General features: G+C 39.5%; 1 pseudogene across 1 annotated transcript; it reads right to left on the reverse strand.

The window, feature by feature from the left end:
• Positions 1–6,807: 6,807 nt before the first annotated feature.
• Positions 6,808–6,962, reverse strand: LOC309863806 (large ribosomal subunit protein eL39 pseudogene; annotated as a pseudogene). The gene has a single exon. The product of its transcript is annotated as a large ribosomal subunit protein eL39 pseudogene (transcript).
• Between the last annotated feature and the right edge of the window lie 10,360 nt (positions 6,963–17,322).

The raw sequence follows: 17,322 nt of genomic DNA on the forward strand, positions 1-17,322 counted from the left end.
GGGAAAGTGTTTTCCAATCAATGAACTGTCTGCACCCAGCCTTATATTCTACCAACCCACTCCTGCACCCTTAGGTTCCATTCTGAGGCATAGTCTTTAAGTCCTGTTGGGCTTGAAACAACTTTTTTTTTTTTTTTTCCTGAGTAGTCTATTTTATTCTGTAAGAAGCAACATAATTCCCTAGTCAAGGCATCCTGAGAGTTGGTTTTAGATATTGGTCTGGAAACAATGAGGGGAGGTGTAGGCTCCCTTTGAAGAGGATTAGACTCATTTTGCAAGCTATTGGTGTTGGTGAGGCTTTTGCATAGATCTAGACAAATGAAAACCTATCTCTTTGCATGGTGAGGAGATATTTCTGCTAGCCAGAGATTCAGGAAATCTGGGATTTCAAGGCTCTCAAGGGTGCCTAAGTGTCCCTTTGGTGGGTCTTAGAGTCTCATTCACTTCTTACTGGGGTTCTGCTGTTAGCATTGAAGTCTTCTTGGGACTGTGAATCCAACCACCTTTGTAACTCTGCCACTTTTACAATTAGATTTTGAGCCTGATTTTCAGCTCTGTCTGTTTCTCAGTCATAGGAAGTGAGGACCGCTGGAGGCCTTCTGGCTTTTAAGTTGACTGTTGTTTGATCTGAGCCTATAATATTTTTTCTTTAGTGCTTTGGTTGCAGTTAACAGCAGTTAACCACCTCCACCATAATTATCATCATCCCCATAGTTTTTAAAGATTTTATCTATTTATTTGACAGACAGAGATCACACGTAGGCAGAGAGAGAGGAGGAAGCAAGCCCCCTACTGTGCAGAGAGTCCAATGGGGGGCTCGATCCCAGGACCCTGGAATCATGACCTGAGCCAAAGGCAGAGGCTTTAACCCACTGAGCCACCCAGGCACCCCCATTCCCATAGTTTTTAAGTCTAGCCCAGTACATCTCTGACTATCTATTAGTAAGGAATAGTTAAAAAGAATCTTTCATGGACTGATGAATTAGTAGAAAAATTAAATAAATAAGACATACATGGTATAAGAATAATTTTTAAAATTATTAAGTCAAACAGATATAAAATATCACTGCCAAATGCTATAAATTTTCCATATGCTTCTTTTCAATTTCTGTACTTGTCAGAGGTGTCAAACTGTTCATGAACTGGGTTTGGTCCATGGACTGCACTTTGAAGAGCACTGTGCTAGACCTATTGTATAAGTCATCACCTTCCCTTCTGTCTGTATCTCACCTCAGTTCATCTCACCACAAGTCGAATTTTAGCAATTGTGATGCTAGAGCATGCTAGGCTTGTCACCTTTCCACTTATTACCAGCAATGGGAGTCCTCATTATCATTTAGCTGGCATGTGATCTATTTCAGAACCTCGTGCTGAGGGTTTGCTTCCTACCTCCATTCCAGTATTAAATGGGTTGGGTCCCATTTAATTTTAGTTGGGTCCCCTCATAGCCATTTAGTTGGGTCTGACTGAAAGTTATGAACACATATAGTTTATTTGGGAGATGATCATAGGAAGCACTGGTAGAGGAATGCGGAATTTTAGAAAGTGTGTCTCAACTGTGCAAGTTACTAGTATGGGAACCTGGGCTCAATTCTACACTTAGAAACAGATTAGGACATTCCTCAGAGTTACCTTATCTAAGAATTTTTGGCTGATGGCTTCTCATGGGCACATTGACGCAGCATTTCCAGACTGCCTTGGGGATTTGCAGATCAAAAGGAAGCTCTCAGGCAGAGAGATGTATGTGCTTGCTGCAAGATGCCACCAAAATAAGAATTTGGGCAGGACTTTGACAGCACTGGTTTACAGAGAGGTACCAGAAAGTCCATTCATGCAGAAGCATGAGGTCATCCCCCAGTATATGTCAGATTGGGGTGAAGATTAGAAATAGAGCCAGTCCACACTGGTCATTGGGAAGCTGCAAGCAGTACAGAAAAGAGCAGGGTGTGATTAAAAAAATGTGTTGTAATTCAGGTCTGTCAGTGACCAAAAATTTTTGTACAAGGGGCAGAGGTCTCATTACTCATGGTGTGTGTATGGGAGGGTCCTGTCGTTTGTTACAGACTCAGACTGGGCAGGGCTATTCACCTGGTGAAGAATGAGGTTGGGAAGAGATGTACAGACCTTTTTGTGAGTGAACCTAATCTAGTGATTTTTCAATTCTTTTTCTAAGTGCTTCCAAGATCTGGGAGCAACCAAGGGCAGGCTGTGAGGCTTCCACTCCTTCAACCACAGTAGCTTTTTGTTTACTGTCTTCTGGATCAGACAACATTTCTGCTGCTATAAGACTGCTTGAAAACCACTGCTTGAATCAGTCTGTGGAGTTTGACTTATCTACTTTTGGGTGAATCCATTTGCCAAGTCAGAAGTTCAGGTCATGGGGCACTGGTGACCTGTTCTGGAGTCCCCGGGCAGTCAGGGAATGTCGCTGGGTCTCTTTGAGAGTAACAGCGTCATTTTTTCTTTCTTTTAGAAGATTTTATTTATTTATTTATTTAGACAGACAGACAGATCACAAGCAGGCAGAGAGGCAGCAGAGAGAGAGAGGAGGAAGCAGGTTCCCTGCTGAGCAGAGAGCCGGATGCAGGGCTGGATTCCAGGACCCTGGGACCACAACTGGAGCCGAAGGCAGCGGCCCAACCCTCTGAGCCACCCAGTGTCATTTTAAACTTTGTTTCCTCCATCCTCTTTCTGAACGCACAGCAGGCAGGGACTCAGCACTAGTAGTCCTGCATTTCCCACATAACATTCATCTGCATCAGAAAACAACCCTGCTGGGAATCCTGGGTGAAGATATCAATCCATTTCCAAGTCAGAGGGACTTCAGAGCCCTCCTTTGTTTGCCTCCACCCCACCCAACTCCAGGCTCTGCCCCGCCCCGCCCCGTGCTGTCCTTTCACAAGGAGGATACGTTTGGACCTGGCAGACTCAGGCTTTTTTCTCAGAGACTCTGCTCCCTAGCACCTTGGACAGGGACACCCGGTGCCATTTCTGAGACTATTTCTCTCAGGGGGACAATTTAGTCTTTGCTCTGTGCATGTCAGCAGAGCTCTTAAATTTCGAGGACAGTTGGATGAAATTGGATGTAGCCGATTTGCATTTTCAAATCGATTTTGTACACATGGGCGTGTGCACTCACATCTCTAGGGACAAGGGGGGAATCATATTTGACAGCTTGTGGGCAATGAGATGACAGTTTGCTCTGCTTGCCTTTGAGCATGGTTGAGGTACTCTTGTGCCTCAGTTTCCTTTTATGGAAACGGAGGATGGACTGGGTGATATCTGAAATATCTTTTAGCTTCAATGCTCTATGTTTTTATATTTGTGAGAAAAGAGGATGGTAAGAAAACCAATGGTCAGTCAGTACTGTCTAACTGACAATGGTCAGTACTTCAGCACTGTGTCGCTGAAGTACTGCACAAATGGGGAGAGTAAAACTGCTTTGCACCGTCTTGGCTTCAAGTCAGATTCAGCGTTTGGATGTCATCATGATGAGCAGGTTGGGGGGTGTAGAAGGTAGGGGACAGCCTTCTTGTGCCCAGCATAACCTCTGCAGGCTTGGTGTCGTGGGGGTTTCTGTGTGTGATATGGCAGGTCATCCCGTCCCTCTGAGATTTAGTTGCTGTAGAGTGAGGCTAAAAATAGCCCCTCCCAGGGTAGTTGAGGAAAATAACCAAGAGTCTCCTGGAGTATCACAGCACTCATCAATTTGAGGTTCCTTCCTGGCCCTGGATCTGGAGTGGTAGATTTGGGTAAAAGCCTGCCACAGCTGGATTCTTCTCACCACTTCATCTTTCTCTCCTACAGCTCCCACAGCTCAAGGACTTTTTCTGCAATTGTCTCCCTCCCTGACCCATCTCTTGCATCATTAATTTTTACCTCTGTATTTTCTGCTAGTGTTCCCATCAGAATACAAACATGCTATATTAATATCTTCAATCTTAAAGAAAAAACCTCCCTTGACCGCCACACACTTCTTCAGCTACTCTTCAACTTCTCTGCCTGCGTTGACAGTGAAACTTGCTGATAACTTGCTGCTTCCACTTCCTCACCTCTGACTTTCCCATGAGCCCATTCCAATCAAGCCTTCACTCTTACCATCTCCCTGAAATAGCTCCTGCCAAGGTGGTCTACTGCTAAATTTAGTGGTCAATGCAGAATCCTCCTGTTGGCCTGTTAGCAGAATTCCTCACAGGTAATCACGGTGTTTCTTGATACACTTTCCTCCCTTGGTTCACAATATGAGTCTTTGCTGTTTTTTCCTCTCCTTTCTGATCTCTCACTACTACCTCCTACGTGTCCACTGCTTCATTTCTCCCACCTGTTCTCTAGTTCTTTCTCAGATTTATATCCCAGGTCCAGCTCTGTCCTCTCTGCCCTGATCACAGTCCTATCTAGACAGCCTGCTCAATATTGGCACTTGATTGTATACAGGCACCTTAAACTAAACATAACCTAAGCTGAACACATCTTTGAAACTGGCAACTTAGACTTCCTTATTTTAGTAATAGGCAAATTACTTTTTTCCAGATGTTCAGATCAAACACCTTAGAATCAATCATCTTTGAATTCTCTCTTCCTCTATGTCTGACCTGTCACCAGAATGAGGCATCCCTATCTTTGAAATAATCCTGCCTCCAATCCCTTCTCCTGACCTTCACCACAAACTTCCTGCAGCAAGGTCATCATGGTCTCTTACCTAACTAGTACAATAGTCCCCCCACTCATCTCTTTGTTTCCATTCTTCCTCTTTACAATTGAGAATGATAGCCATGGTTGTGAATGATAATTTTGAAACATGTCAGATGATGTCATAACTCAGTGCCAAACAATCCAGTGCATTCCCACCTCTCTCTGTATAAACTCTACGTGATCCGGCCCTTCTGATTTTCGATCTCATCTTTGCCCTTTGCTCACTGTTCCAGCCACATTACACGCTGATGTGCTGAGCAGAGCCTTGCCCAGAGCCTTTGTACCTGCTATTCCCTCTGCTTGGAGTGTTCTTTCCCCAGAAGGTCATATTGCTCATGCCCTTACTTCATTCAGGTCTTGCTACAAATGGCACCTCCACGGAGAGCCTTCCATGCACATCCTATCTAAAATACACCTTTGTCATTCTCCCCCAAATCTTATTTTTATTAAAAAACTGCAATAGCTTTATTGAGGTATAATTGGCCCACAATAAGTCACACATATTAAAGTGCACCATTTTGGTAAGTTTTGACACATCTATTTATCAGTGAGACCATCAGCACAATCAAGATGACTTATCCTTCCATTACTCCCAAATGTCTACTTGTGCTGCTTTGTAATCTGTTCCTGCTTCTCCCCCTCATATAACCAGTTACTGATCTGCTTTCTGTCACTATAGATTAGTTTGCATTATCTAGAATTTAATACAAATGGGATAATATGGTATATATTCTTCTTTTGCCTGGTGTCTCTCATTCGGCATAATTATTTTGAGATTCATCCATGTTTTAGTGAGTATCCATATTTATTCCCTTTTATTGTTGAGTAGTATTCCATTATGTACTGATCCATTCACCGTTGCTGCATGGGGTATTTAGTTTTCGGCTATTACAGATAAAGGTATTGTGAATATTCATGTACAAGTCTTTGGGTGAATGTATATGCTTTTCTTTCTCTTGGATAAATACTTTGGAAAGTGATGACTGGGTTATAATAGATATAAGATATATCTATATAGATAAAAGGTATATATAAAGGTATATATGAAGATAAAAGATATATAAAAGGTATATTTTTAACTTTCAAGCAACTGTTTAACTGCTTTCTGAAAAGGCTGTTACATTGTACAGATCAACCAGGCATGTTTCTGAGTTTTAGTTTCCCCGCATCCTCGCCACCACTTTTAGCAATTCTAAAAGGTATGTATTATTATTTCATTGCAGTTGCAATTTGAGTATCCCTAGTTATTAATTATATGTAGCATTTTTTTTCATGTACTTATTTGCTACCCTTATACCTTATTTGGTGAAGTGTCTGTTCAAAGCTTTTATCCATTGTATTAGTATTCTGTGGCAAAACAAACTATCACATACTTAGTGGCTTAAAATAGTACATCATTTCCATGGGTAAGTACTCTGGGCAGTTTTGCTGAGGCCTCTGTTCAGGGTCTCCCCAGGCTGCAAACACGGTGTCCTTCTGGTTGATTTCTCATCTGGTGGCTTGACTAGGGAAGAACCCACATCCTGGCTTATCATGTTGGCAGGATTAATTTCCTTGCAGCTGTATGACCAGGGCCCTGGATTATTATTAGCTATCTCATCTGGAATCTATTCTTGCTCCAGAGGCTGCCTGCAGGTCCTTGCCGTGTGGCTCTCTCAGGTCTGCCAAGATAGAGTCTTATGTAACATAAGGTAATCATGGGAGTAACATTCCATCACCTTTGCCATAATCTACTGGTTAAAAACAAGTCATGGGTTCTACTTGCACTCAGGGGAAGGTGATTATACAAGGATACGACTTATTAGGGGTCACCCTAGGGTGGGCTCATAGATTTATTATTTTATTTGTTTGTCTTTTATTATTATTATTTATTATTTTCTATCTTTTATTATTTAATTTGAGAGTTCTTTATGTTTCCTAGATGCAATTGTTTTTAAAGGTCTCACGTATTTATTACTGAACTAAACAACTGGTGCAGAAGCATAGTAACAGAAAAATCATTTCTTGATGAAACATGTCTATTGTTCAGGTAGTACTGATGTTTACAGACTCATAGGATATGAGCACATGACCTTCATGTAGCATAAATACATGTGCCATCTCATGTGTGATCCCTTATAGACCCAGCTTAGTTCTTCTCCAATGCCTTCTCTTGGAGTTGCACCTGATTTTATTACCAGTTTTCATCTGAATCCCTGGGGAATGGGATGATTCTGTTTTTGTTTCTTGGCCAGGAATCTCTTGATGCTGAAAGTCGTGTGAGAAAACATGGCAAGGAACAGTCAGCTGCACACACCATGATGGCAGAGAAAAAGAGAGAGCTGGATGCATGTCTTTGAATGAAGTACATAACTTTCTCCCAGTCTGTGACATGTCATTTCATTCTCTTACTAATATCTTTCAAAGGTCAGAAATGTTGAATGTTGATGAGGTCCAGTTTTTCACTGTGTTCCTTTATGGCTCATGCTTTTGGTGTTGGAGCTAAGAAACCTTTCCCTAACTTGAGGTCACAAAGGTTTTCTTCTAGAAGTTTTGTGGTTTTAGGTTTTATATTTAAGTGCATGATCCATTTTGAGTTAATTTTCGTGTATCATGTCAGAATGCAGTTTGGAGGAGTTGTTTTTTTTTTTTTTTTTTTTTTTTTTTACACATCTGACCATCTAATAGCTGGTATACTGGTCTGTTCTTTTATTGTAATGTTTTTAGCTGGTTTTGGTATTGGGGTGATGCTGATCTTGGAATATGAGTTGGGAAGAATTCTTCCCTCATCTTCAGTTTTCTGAGAGAGTTGGTACGAATTAATATTATTTCTTTCTTAAACTTTTGGTAGAATTTGTCAGTGAAACCACCTGGGCCTGGAAATTTCTTTGTGGGGAAAAATGTCTGTAGTAGATATAATATAATACTGTTGTTCAGGTCATCAAATTCTTGACTGAACATTGGTAGTTTGTGTTTTTTTTTAGGAAAAGAAACCATGTCCGTTTTGTTTAAGTTGTCAGTTTATGGGCATAAAGTTTTTAATAATACTCTGTCACTCTCCTTTCAGTAAGTACAGACCCTGCAGTGATGTTTCCTCTGTCATTCTTAATACTGGTGAATTTTGTCTTCTCTCCTTTTTTCCTGAAAAAACTAAAAACTCATAAATTTTATTGATCTTCTAAAGAAACATTTTTTAGTTTCATTGATTTTTCTATATGGTTTTCCTGTTTTCTATTTCATTGATTTTTGCTCTGATCTTACTTCTTTTTTTCTACTCATTTTGAATTTAGTCTGCTCTTCTTTTTCTAGTTTCTTAAGGTGTAAACTGAACTTGGGAGAACTTTCTTCTTTCCAAAAAAGGGGCTAAATCCTACAAATCCTACAAATTTCCCCAAAGTGTTTCAGTACTATCCTGCAAATTTGTTGTGTTTTTGTCATTTTCATTCAGTTCATAGTACTTTCTATTTCTCATTTTGGTTTATACTTTGATTTATGGGTTATTTAAAAGTGTGTTAGTAAATATTGAGAGACTTTCCAGAGAACTTTCTGTTATTTACTTCTGATTTAATTCCATTGTGGCAAGAGAATTTGCACTGTATGACATATTTTTTTCAATTTTTAAGACTTTAAATTTTTGGTCCAGAATATGGTGTATCTTGGGAAGTGTTTTGAGTACACCTGAAAAGAACGTGTATTCTATTTTTCTGGGTGGAGTTTTCACTAAGTATCAATTAGATCAAGTTAATGAGTACCATTGCTTAAATCTTCTATCTTCTTACTGATTTCCTGTCTACTTTTTTTAATTATAGAGAGTATTCTTGTATATTATATATATTTATATTTTATATTTTGTATATAAAATATATTATATTATATTTTATATTTATATTTTATATTTTTATACTATATTTGTGTATAGAGACTAATTTTTGACTAAAATTGTCACATTATAGTTTTATCAGTTTTTTGCTTCATGTACTTTGAAACTTTATTATTAGATACATCACCTTTTTTGGAATTGTTTGTCATATGGATGAATTGACCATTTTATTATTATGAAATGACTGTCTTTACCTCTGATTATATACTTTACTCTGTAATCTACTCTGTATGGTATTACTATAGATACTGTAGCTTTCTTTTGGTTAGTGTTAGTTGGTATATCTTTTTCCATCCCTTTGCTTTGAAAATACTTGTGTTTTTATATTTAAGGTGTATTTCTTATAGGCATCATAGAGTGGGTCTTGCTTCTATTTCCAATTTAACAATCACTTCTTTTTATTCGGAGTATATAGACCATTTATACTTAATGTGATTATTAATATAGTTATGTTTAAATTTGTTACCTTGCTAGTCATTTTTAAATTTGTTCCACTGTTCTTTGTTCTCGTCTTCCTTTTTCTATTTTTTGGATGGAAAAACTTATAAAACGATTATAACTCTTTGTTTTGTTATTTTAGTGGTTGCTTTAGGGTTTATAATATACATATTTAACTTACCAGTCTATTATTAAGTGTATATATGAGAAACTTACAACAGTATGCTCCCATTTCTCTCAACATCTTTTGTGTTGTTTTGCCATTATATTTTATTTCTACATATGTTTAACCCTATACTACATTGTGATTGTTTTTGTATAATTAATTATTTTGAAAAGATATTTAAATAATTAGAAACAAATTTTATATATTTACCTATGTATTTACCATATTAGGGTTCTTTCTTTTTTTCTGTGGATCTATATTTTTGTCTGGTATCATTTTTCATCTTCCTGTAAGACTTTCTTTGCCAATTTCTTATACTCCAGATTTGCTGGATAGTGATGAATTCTTCCAGTTTTTGTATGTCTCAAAAGTTATTATTTTGTCTTTGTTTTTTTTTTAATTAATTTTTTATTTTTTATAAACATATATTTTTATTCCCAGGGGTACAGGTCTGTGAATCACCAGGTTTACACACTTCACAGCACTCACCAAAGCACATACCCTCCCCAATGTCCATATTCCCACCCCCTTCTCCCAAACCCCCTCCCCCCAGCAACCCTCAGTTTGTTTTGTGAGATTAAGAGTCAAAGATATGTTTACACTACAGAATTTTAGGTAGACAGATTTTTCTTCCAGTAACTTAAAGATGTTACTTCATTGCTTTCTGGCTTGCATTGTGGCTGATGAGGTATCTGCTGTCATAGTATCCTATTCCTATGTATACAGAACTTCCTTTTTTCTCTGTATGCTTTTAAGATCTTTTAAATTTATCACTGTTTGATTTGATTATTTTGTTCTATGTGTAGTTTTTTCTGTTTCTTGAACTTGGCCTTTATTGAGAGCCTTGAATCTATGGTTTTACAGTTTTTACCAAATTTGAAGAAATTTCAGCCAATATTCAAGTGTTTTTCTGTCTTTTCTTTCTTCCTCTCCTACTTTGACTCCAATTACACATACAGAAGGTCACTTGAAATTGTTCCATAGCTTAATGCTGTGTTTATTTAAAAATTCTCTATTCTCTCTGAATTTCATTTTGAATAATTTCTATTGGTATGTTTTATTTTCTTCTGCAATGTTTAATCTGCTACTAATTCTATACCATTCAGTTTTATTTTAGCTGTTGTAGTTTTCATCTAAGTCCAACTTTTTGTATCTCCTATGTCTTTATTTAGCTTTGTGAATTACAGTTATAAAAGCTGTTTAATATCCTTGTCTACTAATTCTAAAATTTGTGTCAGTTTGGGTTGGTTTCAACTGATTACTCTTTTTCAACATGGTTGTATTTTCTGGTTTCTTTATATACCTGATAATTTTTTGATTAGATGCCAACCATTGTGAATTTTACCTTGTTGGGTGCTGGATATTTTTATTTTCTTACAAATATTCTTGAACTCCTGTCTGTGATGAAACTGGAAATAGTTTGACCTTTGGGTCTTGTGCTTAAAATTTGCTAGGTGGGACCAAAGCAGTACCTGGTCTAGTGTTTATTATTACTTCCCCTCTTGAGGCAAAGTCCTAGAAATGTGAAGTTTTACAGTATGACTGATGAGAGCAAGCATTGTTCCTTGACTTTTGTGAACACTGGGTACTTTTTCCTTTAAACCTTTTGGATGCTTCTTTCCCTGGCCTTGGATATTATTTACACATATACATGAGCTGATCAGTACTCAGCTGACTACTCAGTGGAACCCTTCTCCTGATCTTCAGGGTTTTCTCTTTGTACATCTCTTTCCTCTTTTATTTTGCCTTGGAAACTTTAACTTCCTTGGTCTCTCTGGACTCTCAAGTCTGTCTTCTCACTAGAGGAATCTGCTGGGCTCCATCCTGATTCCTCTTCCTTGTTTCCTTGATCTGGAAACTCAAAGCAAGACTACTGTAGGGTGCATTTTGTTTCTTGTCTTTTAGAAATCAGTCTGTTGTTGCCTAAAAGTCATCGCATTACATATTTTTGTCAATATTTTGAATGTTTTAAGCAAGCAGGTAATTGTCTTTCGTACTTGATTAGAAATCTTAATCCTCCTTATTTTTTCCGTAATTTTATTACCATTTAATGGTATATATTTATTTGTTTTTTCTTTCTTACTTATTAGAATGGAAGCTCCATGAAATCAGAGATCTCTTTGTTCACTACTGAGTCCTCTTTAGCAAGAATAGTGCCTGTAACATAATAAGTGTTCAATAAATATTCATTAATGAATGACAGAATAAGCAATGTATGAATACATCCTAACACCTAGCCACTATTTCAGCACATAGGTCCCCTCATGCCCTCTAACCCTGTCAGGTCCCTGCCTCTGTGCTTCTGCTCATGCTAGTTCCTGCCTGATAAATTCTTCCCTCTCCTCTCTAAAATGTTTACACATCTTTTATATTCTAGTTCCCATATGTCCTCCTCCATAAATTTGTCTCTGTTGTTCTGGTTGACCCAGATTTCTTCCTCTTCCAAGACCTTTCAGCACTTAGAGTCAGAACCACATAAATTATAATTCCAATGCTCCTTAGTAAGGGAATGTGACTCTTTGATGACTTTCCCTCTGCACCTAGCACAGTACTGGTCTCAAAAAATACATGTTGGTGATGGTTGGGATCTCTGCTCTTTGCATACCTTGTGGGTGGAGAGGTTCTCTTATTCTTTCCCAGTTTTAATTTTTTTCCAGAGTAGTGCCTGACATGATTTCTGGGCTGGTAACGTATCCTTTTTAAAGTTTCCAGAACCCAAGTGTCTTAATTGAGTTGGAGCAGAGAATTTGGCAGACATTTGAGTTAAAAGCACAGGGTTTGAAAATGGGCTCTGGAAAAAAAGGAGGGGCAGTTGGGGTGAGGGACAAGTATTTGGTGAGCATTCATTTATTCTATCTGGTCACTTTGTTCATTATCTCTTTTAATTGTCTCCATAGAACCATAGCCTCACTAAGTTAATATCAAGGCTGATATGTTGAAACAATGTCATTTGTTAATGAAGATCAATAACAGAGAGTGATTGGATTTATGGCAAAACAGGGTGTTATGGACTGAATTGTGTCTCTTCTGCCATTCATGTGTTGAAACCCTAACCTTCGATGTATTTAAAGATGAGGTCTTTGAGAGGTTATTCAGGTTAGATCAGATCATGTGAGTGTGGCCTTCATGATAGGATTTGTGTTCTTATAAGAAGAGGCACTGGAGTTCTCTCCCCTTCTCTCTCTGCCATGTGAACACATAGCATGATAGAGGCCATCTGCCAGGAAGAGAGCTCTCACCAGCAACTGACCTTGCTGGCACCCTGATCTCTGACTTTTAGTTTTTAGAACTATGAGAAAATAAATTTCTGTTGTTTAAGCACCCAGTCTATGAGATTTTGTTATGGCAGCCCAAGCTGACAATTATTATGTCATGACTCAGGTTGATGGGTAAGAGGAAGTCACATCCCAGGGGAGAAATGTTTGTTTTGTCTCGTTTGACCTTGATAAAGAATAATGTAGTGTTGATATTCCCAAAAGATAACTCTGAAAGTCACCCTAATATATTGTTCAGTTGTTCCACTTCCTTTCCTGGTAGGACTGTCAAAGGCCATCTGCAGTGTGGTTCTTCCAAGTTTCCTCACCCTGTTCCGGGGGCCAAGGTCACCCTGACTGGGGCTGTAACAGGCAGCTTTGAGGAGAAAGTGTTCCCCCTCTGTTAGATCAAGGGCACAACTCTTTTCTACCCTTGACGCATGAGGTTAGCTTTGATGGTGAACTCTAGGAATCTTTGGCTTTACCTACCAATGGACAACAGAATCCCTGGAAGGTAGCTCAATCCACCATTAGCTCCCAATCTGCATAGATCATGTTCTCAATGACCTACCAGGTGCCAGTGAAGTTCCCTACTGGGGCAACAATCTCCTCTTATGGTTTGTTTCCAACTGGATTTTTCCAGTTTGTGGTATGGCCCTCCTCTCGGCTGCCACCAAACACAAATACATGACCCCTTCTTTATCTCACTCCTAACTGAGGGATGGTCTTCCTACTATCCCTCAGCTCTTCCAGCATGATACCTGATTCCTCTCTTCCTGGTAATAGCCATGGGCATTATCTTTTGTCCACTTCCCAATTAATGTTTCCTGGGTGATCTGAACCCATGGGAACCCCCTCCTTTTTTCTTTTAGAGGTTTTATTTATTTTACAGAGAGAGAGGGCGAGAGAGTGAGCGAGCAAGCGCCCAAGCAGGTGGAGTGGCAGGCAGAAGGAGAAGCATGCTCCCTGGTAAACAGAGAGCTTGATGGGGGAGCTTGATGGGATCATGACCTGAACTAAAAGCAGACGCTTAACTGCCTGAGTCACCCAGGTGCCCCCTCTTTCCGTTTTTGACTAGAATGATTTTGCCTGCCGAACAGCTCTGTTGGCCCATAGAAAGAATATGCCTTGGAAAGTACCCAGCCAACCTGAAAAACCAATGCTAGCATTTTTTATATCTGGTACACATCCTGGGGTGGCCTCCACAACGACTACAATTCCCTTTTGGGAATTTGGCCATTTGAAGTCCCAAAGATAATAGTTTGGAGGTTTTTTCCCATTTTGAAAAAAAAATTTTTTTATAAACATTCTCTGTTTGTAAAGAACCTGGATTTACAAATTCACCTGCTCATGTTTATGGTTTTAGGTCTTTTATCTCTCCAGCCATCAGAGAAAAAATTACTTTGGCAGAAGTAAAAGTGGACTGGCCACTCTTATCTCGGTCAGACTCAGGGGAACTGCTGTCAGATCACCTAGCTCACATGACAGGGCTATTTTTCTTCTAGAGCTGATCTTGTTCCCTGGCAAGCTGGATGTGATTTGTCTTAACACTCAGATTCCCCTGCCAGGGCGTTCATGGCATGTTTGGACACATGGTTTTGTAAAAATGATATTTTGAACTTTATTTATATATACTTCTCTTGTACTGGTTGTTTTGGAGGGTCTCAAGTGCCCAGATTGACAGCAACTTTGCTTGGGCTCCTCTGGATGCCACTGTGGGGGATGGGCAGATTACTTCTTTGTGTGACAAATCTATAGAGACAGTTGTACCAATTGAAAGTGAAAGTTCTCACTTAAGAATAGAACCTGTGGTATCAAATAGTAGCTTGTGGAATACATTTGGGGGAAGTTTCAGCAGCACTCCTTCTTTATTGTGCCTCTTCTGGTATTATTGACTTTGCTGAAGTCAGCCCATCTTGGGTTAATAACATCCAAAGGATGGATAATCTGGATCAGGTGGAAAGGGAAGAAGCCCCTCTCGTTCAAACCAGGGACACGACTGTTCCAGAACCCACCAGGTCTATAATTTTATCTTGGGAAAGTTAGGGGGATAAAAAAGATTGAATAGTAAGAAGACCTTTCGAACTCTTCAAGTTCAACATATTTTATCTCCAGATCCTTGTGGTAGAGGTTTCACTTAGCAGAGTGTAAAAAACTTAAAATTTGGTTTAGTTGTCAAGTGTTCCAGTAAAAGCTGGCCTTACCCTCCTGGTGCCTAGTTGGACAAGAACTAGTTAGTGATTAAAAGCAAAACAAAGCAAAACTTCAGAAATACACACACACACACACACACACACACACACCCCAATTAGCTGGATTGGTGAAGACTTGTGCAAACAAAATGTCAGAAGCATGTAACTGGAAGCTTATCAAATTTAAAGTCTGTTATAAATTTTACTTTGCTTGGAAAACACTTAGTTGTAATAAGACTCAGTGAGATGACCTGAATATGGCTGATATATCTGATAATAAAAATGTATTTCAGGATAATTACCTGAGGCAAAAGCCTGGGGATTAAGAATACGGGTTCTTAGATTCCAGTTGGGCTTGAGGCAGCTTGCCTTCCCAACTCTAAAATCCTGAGTGTTTGCAGACCCCTCACATTGTGTAAAGCTTTAGCAGAACACATGCCAGAGGAAGATCATTTGTGCCTAGAATCATCAATGAACTCACTGACTGGTGGGTCCCCAGTCCTCGTACCTTGCTTAACTTTGCCAACTCTATGAACACCGATTGACTAGCCAGACAAAAATCATAGTTTAGCCCATCTTTAAAAAGAGAACATGGATGGGACTGGAAGAGATTATGCTGAATGAAATAAGTCAAGCAGAGAGAGTCAATTATCATATGGTTTCACTTACTTGTGGAGCATAAGGAATAACACGAAGGACATGGGGAGATGGAAAAAAGAAGAGATTTGGGGGAAATTGGAGGGGAGATGAACCGTGAGAGACTGTGGACTCTGAGGAACTAACTGAGGGTTTTGGAGGGAAAGGAGATGGGAGGTTGGGTGAGCCTGGTGGTGGGTATTGTGGAGGACATGTATTGCATGGAGCACTGGGTGTGGTGCATAAACAATGAATTCTGGAATACTGAAAAGAAATAAAAAAAAAATAAAAAGGAAAAAAAAGAAAAAAAAGAGACATCTCTCTGTGTCTCCTAAATTCAGACTTACTAGTTTGGGGACATCCTATGGAAAATGTTTGCTTGGAGAACTAACTTGAAGACTAGGTTTTTCAGAACAGCATTTTATGTGAGAAGCAGGCAGGCTTTTAGATAAGGCTTTTCAACCACAGACCATATTTTTCACCAATTACCATTTCGTGTTGAAGTCCACCAGGAATAATATTAGGTCATGTGTGTGTTTGTTGACTCTTTCCTAGCTTTCATATTGATGTTGAGCCAACACATGAGCTCATCAAAGACTCACAGTTATTGATACTCATAAGTGCTTGGTACTATAGTTTTATAATAACAGTCGGGATCAGTAGATGCAGCAGTAAAAGTTTTCTGAACCCCATCATTTCAATTTGTTTGTTAATGCTTTGATACAGCTTTCTGGATACATGGGACATAAACACCCCCACGATGGTGAAAGCAAAGGCATACATTGTTTTATATTCAGACTGTAATTTTCGCTGCCTTGAGATAGGAGTGGACTGAAGAAACAAGACAACGCCTTCTGCCTACTTTCAGAAGGAAACCTCTAGAGCAATGATCACAGAAGCATCTACCAAATTTGGTAAATACCTGCTTCAATTGTTTTACAAACAAAAATTGTGCATGGTTAAGACTGTGGACTTTTGGCTCCAACTTCCTGAGTCCAAGTCTAGGCTTTGACACCTATTAGTTGTGGGGCTCTAGGTCTCATCTTCATCTATGAATAGGACATACCTCTTTGGTGAGCTTACAGGACTGAATACATGTAGATTTCCAAAAGTAGCTGGGCATATGTAGGGTTTTGTTACGAAAGCCCATGACTCTTGCTCTTGTGAATACCCACTTAAAAAAGTCCAGGCTAAAATTCTTATGGCCATTCTCTATGGGGTGGTCTTGCTCACCCATCCATCTATGCATTAAGATTGAGGCAGAACTTTTTACTAAAAAGAATCTTGGCATTCCCTGCTTGTTGGTCTCTCTAGTTGAAGGCGGGATGGCTTCTCTTCAGGCTTTCTCCTTGAGGGAATTCTCGGCTTAGCTCCTACAGAGGGATACCACCCCTACCCTTGCCTTTGCTCCTGGTGAAGGTGCATGGGTCTGAAATCGCAGCCCAAACTAGCTGCACCACAGGCACTTTTTAGAAGGAACAACCCTGAGCTCATTGTCTCTCAATGCTGACTTTTTAAAACCCTGCTGAGAGGAACAATGCAAATAAGGAGATTGTTCAACTGACAACCTGTGGTCTGAAGTCTCAAGAGTCTAAAGTCTATCCTGGAACAAGTCATAGTACTAGAGTTGAGCATGAAGAGCTCATCATTCTGTCCTTCCCGTGTCCCTTCCCTCAAACCTTCCTGCACTCATTGAATGGGACTTTGGTGGGGTGCGCCCTGTCCCCATACACAGAGTGATTGAGAACAAATTACCACAAGGGGGTGTTGTTTATTGTGTCATGTATGGGTTACTAAATCTTTGTCATCTTTACTTTTCCAGCCTCTTTTCTGGCTTCTGCTTTATCCCTACCTTAATTATTTTTTCTGTCAGCTTCAACCTTTACTTTGTTACCCTATGGTTCCCTAAACTCCGTAAACACAAGCTTCCTTAAAACTTATGTACATGAGGGGCGCCTGGGTGGCTCAGTGGGTTGAGCCGCTGCCTTCGGCTCAGGTCATGATCTTAGGGTCCTGGGATCGAGTCCCGCATCAGGCTTTCTGCTCAGCGGGGAGCCTGCTTCCCTCTCTTTCTCTCTGCCTGCC

This window comes from Mustela nivalis (assembly GCF_964662115.1).
Source record: "Mustela nivalis genome assembly, chromosome: 4".
NCBI lineage: Eukaryota > Metazoa > Chordata > Mammalia > Carnivora > Mustelidae > Mustela > Mustela nivalis.